The sequence below is a fragment of the Pan troglodytes genome, chromosome 11 (genome assembly GCF_028858775.2).
Source record: "Pan troglodytes isolate AG18354 chromosome 11, NHGRI_mPanTro3-v2.0_pri, whole genome shotgun sequence".
Taxonomy (NCBI): Eukaryota; Metazoa; Chordata; class Mammalia; order Primates; family Hominidae; genus Pan; species Pan troglodytes.
In genome coordinates this window covers 66,904,898-66,918,077 of record NC_072409.2, presented here as the reverse complement: position 1 = coordinate 66,918,077, position 13,180 = coordinate 66,904,898, and the positions used below count along the sequence as shown (strand labels likewise).

The window sequence follows — 13,180 nt, the reverse complement described above, 5'->3', positions numbered from 1 at the left end:
GCAGGGAGCCATGATCCCACTACTGCACTCCAGCCTGGGCAACAGAGTGAAACCCTGTTAAAAAAAAAAAAAATGAGTGTTCTGTCAATAATTATGTGAAAAGATATACAACCTTACTAATGACCAGAAAAATGCAAATTAAAATAGAAACAATAATGAGATTTTTTAAATCCTTCTCGGATTGGCAAAAAATTTAAAAGTCATGTAATACCAAGTGTTGTCAAGAATGTAGGGAAATAGAACTTTCACCCACTGCCAGTATATAGTAGGTTGCAAAAAAACAGCTACATATTTCTCCCATTCCTGTATGCATAACGCTTTACCATATAATTTTGTCTCTTTTGCCACCAAAGGCTAGAGTATATTTCTCTGCCCCTTGAATCTGAGCTTGGTCATGTGCCTTGCTTTGGCTAATGGGACATTTGCAAATGTGATGAAAATAGAGGCTTGAGGCTGGGCATGGTGGCTCACGCCTGTAATCCCAGCACTTTGGGAGGCCAAGGCGGGCAGATCACAAGGTCAGGAGATCGAGACCATCCTGGCTAACATAGTGAAACCCCATCTCTAATAAAAATACAAAAAATTAGCCGGGCGTGGTGGCGGGCGCTTCTAGTCCCAGCTACTCAGGAGGCTGAGGCAGGAGAATGGCAGTAACCCGGGAGGCGGAGCTTGCAGTGAGCCGAGATTGTGCCACTGAACTCCAGCCTAGGAGACAGCGAGACTCCGTCTCAAAAAAAAAAAAAAAAAAAAAAAAAGAAAGAAAGAAAACAGAGGCTTGAAAACCTTCTATTCATTAGGGCTTGTACTTTCTTGCTGGCAAGAATCTTTCTGCTTGTGTGTGAGCAAGCTGGACCTAGCCTCCTAAATGATGAGAGAGACTCCAGCTGTCACATATGAATAAGCTATCTTAGAAAATCCAGCCCTGGCCAAGATCACCAGCCCAGGAGAACAGGCTGCCAATCCAAAAAATCATGAGGAATAATAAATGTTGGTTTTTAGGCCACTGTATTAAGGAATGATTTGCTACACAGCAAAAACTACTTGATACACAATGGGAGTATAAATTGATACAACCACTTTGCAAAGCATTGAGGCAATATCTAGTGTAGTTAAAGATGCATATACTCAATGCCTCAGCAATTCAAATCTTAAATATACACCTTGGAGAAAATCTCACACATGTGCCCAAGGAAATAGGTACAAGAATGCTCATGGCAACCTTGTGCATGCTATAGGAATAGAATCAGAAAAAAACCGAACAAAGTGACTGATCAAAAGAAGAAGAGAAATGTATATTATAGTGTACTCATATAATGGAATATTATGTCACAATTAGAAGAAATATTGGGCAATATATTACCTGGGGGATGAAATAATCTGTACACCAAACCCCTGTGATGTGCAGTTTATCTAAATATTAAGATCAAACCTGCACATGTATCCCTGAGCCTAAAATAAAAGCTATAATAATAAAAAAAGAGGCCTGGCGTGGTGGCTCACGCCTGTAATCCCAACACTTTGGGAGGCCAAGGCAGGCAGATCACCTGAGGTCGGGAGTTTGAGACCAGCCTGACCAACATGGAGAAACCTCGTCTCTACTAAAAATACAAAATTAGCCGGGTGTGGTGGTGCACGCCTGTAATCCCAGCTACTCAGGAGGCTGAGGCAGGAGAATCGCTTGAACCCAGGAGGCAGGGGTTGTGGTGAGCTGAGATCGCGCCATTGCACTCCAGCCTGGGCAACAACAGCAAAACTCTGTCTCAAAAAAAAAAAAAAAAAATAGAATACGCAACAGCTACATTATTCAAAGTAAAGGTATCTTGAAAATACAATGTTGAGTGAAGGGAATTTTGACAATGGTTACCATTCAGAGGATGAAGATGGTGGTGGGAGGAAAATACCATTGGGGAGGGGCACAAAGATTATTTAACTGGATCTATAATGTTCTGTTTCTTTTTAAAAACAGAAGTCAAAAAAAGCAAATATATCAAAATATTAACATTTTTAAAATCAGTGATAGGTATTCATATTATTCTCATTTATTTTGTGTATTTAAAATAGCTCATAAATTAAACAAATAAATTTATGCATATCTAATTGACCTGCCAAAATAGCAATTGTAATGACTACTTGTATTTTAGCTTAAGGAGCCAACATTTCTCCATTTCTCTGTCTCTTTTTTTTAAAGTTTCTTTTTTTTTTTTTTTTTGAGACGGAGTCTCGCTCTTTTACCCAGGCTGGAGTGCAGTAGCACGATCTCGGCTCACTGCAAGCTCCACCTCCCGGGCTCATGCCATTCTCCTGCCTCAGCCTCCCGAGTAGCTGGGACTACAGGCGCCAGCCACCACGCCCGGCTAATTTTTTGTATTTTTAGTAGAGACGGGGTTTCACCGTATTAGCCAGGATGGTCTCGATCTCCTGACCTTGTGATTCGCCCGCCTCGGCCTTTAATGTTTTTCATGTGTTTTTTGTTTGTTTGTTTGTTTGTTTTGTTTTTGAGATAGAGTCTTGCTCTGTTGCCCAGTCTGGATTACAGTGGCGTGATCTTGGCTCACTGCAACTTCCACCTCCCGGGTTCAAGCAATTCTCGTGCCACAGCCTCCCAACTATCTGGGACTGCAGGTGTGTGCTACCATGCTGATTTTTGTGCTTTTAGTAGAGATGCGGTTTCACCATGTTGGCCAGGGTGGTCTCGAACTCCTGGCCTCAAGTGATCTGCCCACTTTTGCCTCCTAAAGTGCTGGGATTACATGCCAAGAGCTAACATTTCCTCAACTAATCCTTTTAATTTTTATTATCAGGAAATTTATAATTTTTCACATGTATAAACTATGCTGTAATAAACATCTTTGACAACATTGATATTTCTATATCATTCATTCTCAAAAGTATAACTGATATGTCAAAGTGTATTCACTTTCTAAGGTTAATATTTATTGCCAAATTTTCCTTCAGAAGGTAATACCAATTTATACCCCTGTCAGAAGTATATTACCCCTGGCCAAGCATGGTGGCTCACGCCTGTAATACCAGCACTTTGGGAGGCCGAGGCAGGCAGATCGCTTGAGCCCAGGAGTTTGAGACCAGCCTGGGCAACTTGGTGAAACGCTGTGTCTACAAAAAATACAATAATTAACTGAGCATGGGTGTGTAGCTGTAGTGGCTGAGGTAGGAGGATTTCTTGAGCCCAGAACGTCAAGGCTGCAGTGAGCCAAGACTGTGCCACTACACTCCAGCCTGGGCAGCACAGTGAGACCCTATCTCAAAAAAAAAAAAAAAAAAAAAGGTGTTGGCAGAATTAGTGTCTCCTGAGGACTCTCTCCTTATCTTGCAGATGGCTGTCTTCTCCCTGTGTCCTCAGATGGTCTTTTCTCTGTGTATGTCTGTGTTTAAATTTCTTTGTCATATAAGGATACTAGTCATTTTGGATTGGAGCTGACCCTAATGATCTCATTTTAACTAACACAGTCAATTCTGAGGAACTAGGGGTTAGGACTTTAACTTATGAATTTGGGGATGACACAATTCAGCCCATAACAATGAATATTTATTCTTGTTTTGTTTTGTTTTTTTAGACGGAGTCTCACTCTTGTTGCCCAGGCTGAAGTGCAATGGCATGATCTCAGCTCACTGCAACCTCCGCCTCCCAGGTTCAAGCGATTCTCTTGCCTCAGCCCTACCCTCTGCCACCCCCGAGTAGCTGGGATTACAGGTGCCCGCCACCACGCCTGGCTGATTTTTCGTATTTTTAATAGAGACGGGGTTTCGCTATGTTGGCCAGGCTGGTCTCGAACTCCTGACCTCAGGTGATCCACCTGCCTTAGCCTCCCAAAGTGCGGGATTACAGGCGTGAACCACCACTCCCAGCCTATTCTTAAATTTATTATCTAATTTAATTTTTCTTTTCTTTTTTTTGACACATGATCTCTCTCTGTCACCCAATCTGGAGTGTAGTGGCATGATCACAGTTCCCTGCAGCCTTGACCTCTTGGGCTCAAGTGATCCTCCCACCTCAGCCTCCTGAGTAGCTGGGACTACAGGCATGCATCACCATGCCTGCCTAATTTATGTATTTTTTGCGAAGACAGGGCTTCGCCATGTTGCCCAGGCTCTTCTTGAACTGCTGGGCTCAAGCAATCCTCCTACATTGGCCTCCCAAAGGGCTAGAATGGAAACCACCATTGCAAAATTATAACTGAGAAAATTATTACAGTGAAAGAGATCTGACCTGACCAACTCCATCTTCCTTTTAACCTCCAAGCTGTCCTTGTTCATTCCTGAGCGCGGGACGAACTAACTTTGGAGGGAACTTAGTTTATTGTTTAATTTTGAAACAAAGATGATAACAGCCCTTTCCCAAAACAAACCTCCTTCCTGCCTCGGGACTAGGCTGCATTTGTAGGACTAACAAATTAGCCACAAGATTAGAAATTTTGGTTTAGGAGTCATGCAGCTAGAGGCTACAAGATTCTGACCCTCCCCAAATTGCTCCTGGGTAGGCAATATCACTGTTGTAAAACCTAAGATCAGTGCTTGAGATATTTTGCAGACCCTGCACTTGATGGATCAGCTGGCACCACCCAGATCAATCAACTGGTTCATCTGATCTTGTGGCCCCTACTCAAAAACTGACTCAGCACAAGAGGACAGCTTCGACTCTCTATGATTTAATCTCTGACCCAACCAATCAGCGCTCTTGACTCACCGGCCCTGACACACCAAATTGTCCTTAAAAACCCCCATCTCTAACTTTTCAGGGAGACCGATTTCAGTGATAATAAAACTCAGGTCTCCTATACAGCCAGCTCTGCATGAATTAAACTCTTTCTGTGTTACAATTCCCCTCTCTTGATAAATTGGCTTTGTCTAGGTAGCAGGCAACATGAACCCACTGGGCTGTTACATAAGCTTGGTTGTCCATATTTTTGAGTAAATAATACGTATTTTAAAAATTAAATTAAGGCCGGGTGCAGTGGCTCATGACTGTAATCCCAACACTTTGGGAGGCCGAGGTGGGTGGATCACCTGAGGTCAGGAGTTCAAGACAAGCCTAGCCAACATGGTGAAATCCTGTCTCTACTAAAAGTACAAAAATTAGACGGGCGTGTTGGCGGGCACCTTTAATCCCAGCTACTCAGGAGGCTGAGGCAGGAGAATCACTTGAACCTGAGAGGCGGAGGTTGCAGTGAGCCAAGATCGTGCCATTGCACTCCAGCCTGGGCAACAAGAGCGAAACTCCGTCTGAAAAAATAAATTAAAATACTATTCCTTACTAGCTTTGGGTGACGTTTTTCATGTGAACTTTTTGTGATGGTTCAATGTCTTTTTTTTTTTTTTTTTTTTTAGACGGAGTTTCGTTCTGTCATCCAGGCTGGAGTGCAGTGGCACGATCTCGGCTCACTGCAAGCTCCACCTCCTGGGTTCACGCCATTCTCCTGCCTCAGTCTCCCAAGTAGCTGGGACTACAGGCGCGTGACACCACGCCTGGCTAATTTTTTGTATTTTTAGTAGAAACGGGGTTTCACTGTGTTAGCCAGGATGGTCTCAATCTCCTGACATCATGATCCACCCGCCTTGGCCTCCCAAAGTGCTGGGATTACAGGTGTGAGCCACCACTCCCGGCCTCGATGTCCTTTTTTATTGAAAGTTCTAGACCAAGTACATTTGTGTTGATTTTAGTTACAAGATGGCTAATGTCATTTTTACTCTTTTCTGAGGTGTGGTGAATGAATCACCTTTGTCTTAACACCAATATGCAACTTTTGACCTTTCCATTTTGAATAGGGCACAACAAGAGATTTAGTTATCTATCATCCAGTTTTATATTACTCAGCGTGCTCTGTGAAACAGAAAGACTTTAAGGCCCAGGTCTTGTCTATCTAGTTTTTTTCTTTTTTTGAGATGAAAAAAGAGTTTATTTATTATAAACTTTTTGGGCTACTCCAAGATCCAGCCTTACCTGAAGTTCGACACCAGTCCACATTAATTGCTGTGCTATTATCCATTTATTGCCTCTCAGTTCCAAATTCATTCATTACCTACTCTGTGAAAATGGACCAAGGTCTTTTAAATACTGTTCCTTTGTGTGTTGGCACAATGTTAAGCTGTGTCAGTAGTGGAAGCTGGAGAGGCACTACAGGTAGAAGCAACTTTTTTTCCCCTAGTTCAAATGTGCACCCGAGGCAGGCTCCTGCTGCACAGACTGCTTCCCCAGGATCCAGGCCTTGATTCCAGGTTCTGCTTAGCTTTTGAAAAATGCAAGGACTTTTAAAGTGTTGAAATACTAGATACTTTTTATAAGATTAAACAAAATATTACAGTCTGATTTTTGCCTGTCTATAAGGATGGATATTCATTTCACTCTTCAATTCTTCCCCCACTCCTGCTGGCTTCTTAGCAACATCACAGTTCAGAAAATGTTTACACAGTCAATTGCTACACCTTTGATTCCAAGGCAAACCATTCTTTGTAATCTCTAGCATCTAGTGCTGAATGCAAGGTAGAAAGTAATATGTCAACAAATAGTTCTGATGTGGTAAATTTTACTGTGAACCAACTCTGTCAGGTTCAAGGAAAAGCAAGCCTTTGATCTAACAAATTATTTCAGATTGTATTTAGAAACACCAACAACAAAAAGGATACTATCTCAATAAATTCCTTGCCATTCTACAGTGGAAATTTTAATGATGGCATTAAATCAGTTCACTTCTATGGATTTCATCAAACTACGTCATAGCTTATATGATTCCTAGAAGAGTTGTTGAATCCCCATCTCATGGAAGCTTGAGAAAAAAAGTGTAACATCATCTGTTCCTTTCTCATTGCAGATCTGCAGGAAACATGCCATTTTGCAGTACAAATTAAGTGATTCTTTTGTTCATTAAAAGCTTGCCAAAACTGGTAACTGTGATGACTGACCTCTGTTTTAGTCTGTTTTGTGCTGTTATAACAGAATCCATGAGACTGGATAATTTATAATAAACAGAAATTTATTGGCTTACAGTTTTGAAGACTAGGAAGTTCAAGGTCATGGGGCCAGCATCTTGCAAGGGCCTTATTGCTGCATCATCCCATGGGGGAAAGGCAAAGGGAGGGTGCAAGAGAGCAGGAGAATGAGCTCACAGTGTCAGCCTTTTTATAATTGGCATTAATTCATTCATGAGGTTGGAACTCTCATGACCAAAACACCTCCAATTAGGCCCCACTTCCCAACAGCATTGCATCATTAGGGATTAAGTTTCCAACACATGAACTTTGGGGGACACATTTAAACCACGGCAACCTCCAAGGAGGAAAACATGATGCCTAATGGCAAGGGTGATGGCAATGGTGGTGGTGATCATGGACGACTAAGTTAGAAAAGTATAGATATTTCTCAGTTTACAATGGGGTTATGTCCTGCTAAACCCATCATAAATTGAAAATACCTTAAGTCAAAAATACATTTAATATGCCTAACCTGCTGAGGATCATAGTTTAGCCTAGCTTAACTTAAATGTGCTCAGAATACTTATTACATTAGTCTACCATTGGGCAAAATCATTGAACACAAAGGTTATTTTATAATAGTGTTGAATATCTCATGTAATTTATTGAATATTGTACTGAAAGTGAAAAAAATAATGGTTAGGCCAGGCATAGTGACTCATGCCTATGATCCCAGTAATCTGGGAGGCTGAGGCAGGCAGACTGCTTGAGCCCAGGAGTTTGAGACCAGCCTGGGCAACATGGAGAAACCTAGTCTCTACAAAAAATACAAAAATTAGCTGGGCATGGTGGCATGCACCTGTAGTTCCAGCTACTCTGGAGGCTGAGGTGGGAGGATCACTTGAGCCTAGGAGGTCAAGGCTGCAGTGAGTGCAGTGAGCCATAATCACACCACTGCACTCAAGCTTGGGTGATAGAGCAAAACCCTGTCTCAAAAAAACCAAAACAAAATGAAAACAAAAAACACCAGAATGGTTGTATAGGTACTCAAAGTATGGTTTCTACTGAATGCATATCATTGTTCCACCATAATAAAGCCAAAAAATTATAAATAAAATTAACATAAATCAAGAACTATCTATCTGCATAGTGAATGGATGAAATATACCGTAGATTAAGATGCTACTGCTGAGTGCCGTGGTTCACACCTGTAATCCTGGCACTTTGGGAGGCCGAGGCGGGTGGATCTCTTGAGCTCAGGAGTTCGAGACCATCTTGGGCAACATGGCTGATATGGTGTGGCTGTGTTCCCATTCATATTTCATCTTGAATTTTAATTCCCATAATCTCCATGTGTCGTGAGAGGGACCCGGTGGGAGGTATTAATAATTGAATCATGGGGGTGGTTTCTCCCATGCTGTTCTCATGACAGTGAGTGAGTTCTCATGAAATCTGATGGTTTTATAAGCATCTGCTGTTTCCCCTTCTTGCACTCATTCTCTCTCCTGCTGCCCTGTGAAGAGGTGTCATCCACCATGATTGTAAGTTTCCTGAGGCCTCCCCAGCCATACAGAACTGTGGGTCAATTAAACCTCTTTTCTTTATAAATTACCCAGTCCTGGATATTTCTTCATAGCAGCCTAAGAATGAACTAACATAATGGCAAAACCCTGGCTCTACAAAAAACACAAAAATTAGTCGGGTGTGGTGGCTTGCATGTGTAGTCCCAGCTACTTGGGAGGCTGAGGAAGGAGAATTGTTTGAGCCCAGGAGGTGGAGGTTGCAGACAGCTGTGATTGAGCCATTGCACTTCACCCTGGATGACAAAGCGAGACCATTTCCAAAAAAAAAAAAACAAACCTACAAACAAATTGAGTTGCCATCAATAAGACATTAAATTGTGTGGGTTGTTTTTTGTTGTGGTTTTTTTTTTTTTTTTGAGACAGGGTCTTGCTCTCTCATCCAGGCTGGAGTGCAATGGCTCCATCTCGGCTCACTCAGCCTCCCTCCTGGGTTCAAGCAATTATCATGCCTCAGCCTCCCTAGTAGCTGGGACTACAGGTACACACCACCATGGTCAGCTAATTTTTGTATTTTTTTTAAGTAGAGATGGGGTTTTACAATGTTGGCCAGGCTGGTCTTAAACTCCTGACCTCGTGTGATCTGCCCGACTTGGCCTCCGAAAATGCTAGGATTACAGGTGTGAGCCACTGTGCCCAGCCAACATTTACTTATTTGTAAAAATCCAAATGCTGGCATTGTCCAGGAAAATCTAACAAGTTTATTTATAATTGTTATAAAGGTGAATTGCTGACACTTGTTTAATAAAACATTTTGATTTGCCCCAGTGCTTTATATTTCCACATTCATATTAACAATTTGCACACAAGTGAAAATGGTAAAACTGTCAATATCTGATTTCTATCCCCTATTTTTCCACTTGCATTTATATACTTAGGTACTTTTTGACCCCATGAGGAAAAAATATCAAACATTCAGAACCACCACTAACAGGAAGATGAGAGGATTTTTCATTTGTTTGTTTTGAGAATGAAATGTTTCCTTTCATAGTGGATTCTTTTTTTTTTTTTTTTTTTCCTTTTGAGATAGGGTCTTGTTCTGTCACCCAGGCTGGAGTGCAGTGGTGTGATTTTAGCTCACTGCAATCTTGAACTTCTGGCCTCAAGCCATCCTCCTGCCTCAGCCTCCCAAGTACCTGGGACCACAGCTGCATGCCACCAAGCCTGGCTATTTTTTAAAAATTATTTTTAGTAGAGAAGAGGTCTTGCTATGTTGCTCAGGCTGATCTTAAACTCCTGAGCTCAATTGATCCTCCTGGCTCCGCCTCCCAAAGTGCTGGGATTACAGGTGTGAGCCACCACACTCAGCCATAGTAGATTCTTAAACATATTCTCAATCTATGTAGCATGCTAGCTGGATGTCCTTAGTCATAACTGTTATACTTTGGGCTGGGTGTGGTGGCTTGTGCCTGCAATCCCAGCTAAATGGGAGGCTGAGCCTGGAGAATTGCTTGAGCCCAGGAGTTCAAGGCCAGACTGGGCAACATAGCAAGACCCCTCTCTCTAAATAATTTATTTTAATTAGCCAGGCCTGGTAGTGTGTGTCTGTAATCTCGGCTTCTCGGGAGGCTAAGGGAGGAGGATTACTTGGCCCAGGAGTTCAAGGTTGCAGTGAGCTATGATCACGCCACTGCACTCCAGCTTGGGTGACACAGCAAAACCTTGTCTCTAAAAATATAAATAGAAATGAAATATAAAAACAAACAAAAAAACACTGTTACACATTTGATACAGAGAGCACCCAGGGTGGAAGTCCCACATGATAGACCACACTTGCTTCCTACAATAGACCTCACTTGCTTCCAATAGCTGTGCTCTGGCAACACAAATCTGTTTTGAGGTCCTAAGCAATTTCTAATATCAGGTACTGGAATGAAAGTTTGCAAATCAGAAATTTGGTGGACTTTTGATAACATCTAATTTCATGGAGTGCCACAGTATCAAGCCTGTAATGCTAAGGTTTCTTCATTTCTCCAGTAGAGGGCGCACTCTTGGGAAAGGCATTTGTAGCCAGATGTTTTCCGGGTGCCAGCTTTGCAGGAGCCATGGTAAGTAGGAGACACCTCCTGACTTACCTTCCTTCTTTGGCTGGAGCTCAGCAAGATAGAGGTGCTGGTGTTAGAGAGTAGCAACTGTGTGGTGGCTGCTCAACTTATTTAGTAAATGTTATTTTTAGACAGTACATTTTATGTCAGGATTCAATTCTGTTAAGTCACAATGTAGCAGTATGATCTGCACCACTGCTCCAGATGGAAACATTGCTTTACATTTTTTCTTTCCCTTTCTCTTTCTTTTTTATTTTTTTGACACAGGGTCTCAATTTGTCCCCCAGGCTGGAGTGTAGTGGCATGATATTGGCTCACTGCAGCCTAGACATCTTGGGCTCAAGGGATCCTCCCACCTCAACCTCCTGAGTAGCTGGGACTACAGCCACACCCCATGCCTGGCTAATTTTCGTAGAGACGGGGGTCTCGCCATGGTGCTCAGGTGGTCTTGAACCCCTGGGGTCAAGCGATTCTCCCGCCTTGGCCTCCCAAAGTGCTGGAATTACAAACATGACCCACTACGCCCAGCTTACACTTTAAACTATTTATTTTCCATTTATTTTATCAACCAATATGTATTTAGTAACAACCCTGTGCCAGACATGGTATTAGCTCTGGTGACACAGTAATGAAGATGGACAAAGTCTGTTGTCATGGAGTGTATATTCTGGAGGGGGATTGTGACAGCCAATAATCATGTAAATAAGATGGTGATGATTGGGATGGGGGCTATAAGGGATTAAGCACTGAGAATCAAAAGAAAGAATGACTGTTGATGTTATACAGATTATGCAGCCATAGAGAAGGCAATGTTGGGACTCAGAAAAGTGATACCCCAAAATATGGTGTTTTGGTATACTGAACTAAAAGAAGCAGCCTCGAGGTCTCTCTGACACCCCTCCAGCCTCCACTAACATTTTGTCTCTCCCAAGGCACAGGATGAGGCTCTTCTCTGATATTCCTTTATCACCTTTAAGACTGGACCCACAAAGAAAACACAATTGCCTTCCATCCCCTCTCCGAAATCTCATTACCTATCACAGAAAAGAAGACTAAGTAATGTAACCACACCTGGATGAATTTTTTCACAAAACAATGTCTGCCTTTCAGGCTCATTCAAATTCTAAAGAGAATAATTTACAGATTAATTCCTGTCTCCCAGGTTCATTCATTTCCCCTAAAAATCATTTGCTGCCCCTCAAAATTGTTACACCCTCAACTCCCCTTCCCCTGTGAACAAGAGTATGTAAGCAACTGGACCTCATTTGGGTTATTGGGTAATCCTACCCCTGCAATTCCCTCATGTTTATGCATGTTAAATAAATTTTGTATGCCTTTTTCTGCTTTTTAATCTGCCTTTTGTCAGTTCATTTTGTAAACCACAAATAAAATTCTAAGGCCCACCAACCAACCATCTGAATAGACCCCCTCCTCTCAGCCAGGGCACTCCAACATTAACCTGAAAACCTGGTGCAAGCCATGATAGGAAGAGAGGGTGGGACATGCCTCATTATACCCTCCTCCCTTTTGGAATTCAGAAAAAGTTGACCAGCATGTACAATCAACACAGACTTTAAGTCTAGTAAGAAACACTTACAATCTGTTTTCTCCAAAGTCTGTTACCTGGAGGCTTTCTCAGCATGATAAAACTTTGGTTTCCACAACCTCTTATTGTAACCCAAATATTCCTTTCTATTGATAGTAGTTCTTTCAACCAATTGCCAATCTAAAATATTTTAAATGTACCTATAACCTGGAACCCCTCCTCCCCTCTCTGCCCACTTGGAGTTGTCCCACCTTTCTGGACTGAACCAATGTATACCTTACGTGTATTTGATTGATGTCTCATGTCTCCCTAAAATGTATAAAACTAGGCTGTACCCCGACCACCTTGGGCACATGTTCTCAGGGTCTCCTGAGGGCTGTGTCATGGGCTGTGGTCACTTCTATTTGGCTCAGAATAAATCTCTTAAATATTTTACAAAGTTTCACTCTTTTCATCAACAATTTTCAACAAACCCTTAACAGGATGACGGACGTTTTCCCTTGGCCCCTCTACAATCATACAGGTGGGTGATGTGTGAGCTTTGCCATGATCTTACTGGCGTGCTATGAGTTGCTGAGAAATTACTGAAGAAATTAATGGCCTACAAAAGTGATATGAAAATTATTTTAAACTGAAAATGCCTGTACAACCAGCAGCTACAGAAATAAACATTATCCAAACTTAAGCAGGGCCTCCTGAAAATACAGATGTCTTTAGCTCCCCCACCCACCAAAGGAGTTTCCTGTTTGGGAGAATACTGAAGTGTGAATTCAGCTAGCTATTAACATCAGAAAAGCCAAACAGTACCTTTCATTCTTCCCCTTTGAAGTTTTAACTCCTCCCTGTTTTGTTCAGTTGACATAAAAACATTTACCTCTGGCTACTTATCCGGTTACTCCTTACTGAGTAATAAGTGCATGTATAAATAATTCTTGTTCTGTTCATCCATCTATTGTCAGTTAATCTTCAGGCCCCCAAGCAATTGAAACTAGTGGGTAGAGGAAAATTTTCCTTCCAACACTACACTGTGATACATACTCAGGTGGGTAAAAAAAGACTAGGGCACATTTTGTTGAATATTT

The 13,180-nt window shown here is 42.0% G+C and overlaps 1 protein-coding gene across 5 annotated transcripts in view; it reads right to left on the bottom strand.

The window, feature by feature from the left end:
• Positions 1-13,180, bottom strand: part of GCNT1 (glucosaminyl (N-acetyl) transferase 1) — a 114,694-nt gene that overhangs the window by 78,158 nt on the left and 23,356 nt on the right. Inside the window, exon 1 of one of the 5 annotated variants that reach the window (XM_024345521.3) lies at positions 10,583-10,672. The exons of the other annotated variants lie outside the window; for them this stretch is intronic. The gene's annotated coding sequence lies outside the window, so the exon portion shown is untranslated. Of the gene's footprint in view, positions 1-10,582; positions 10,673-13,180 lie in introns of those variants that run through there. 5 annotated transcript variants of the gene reach the window in all.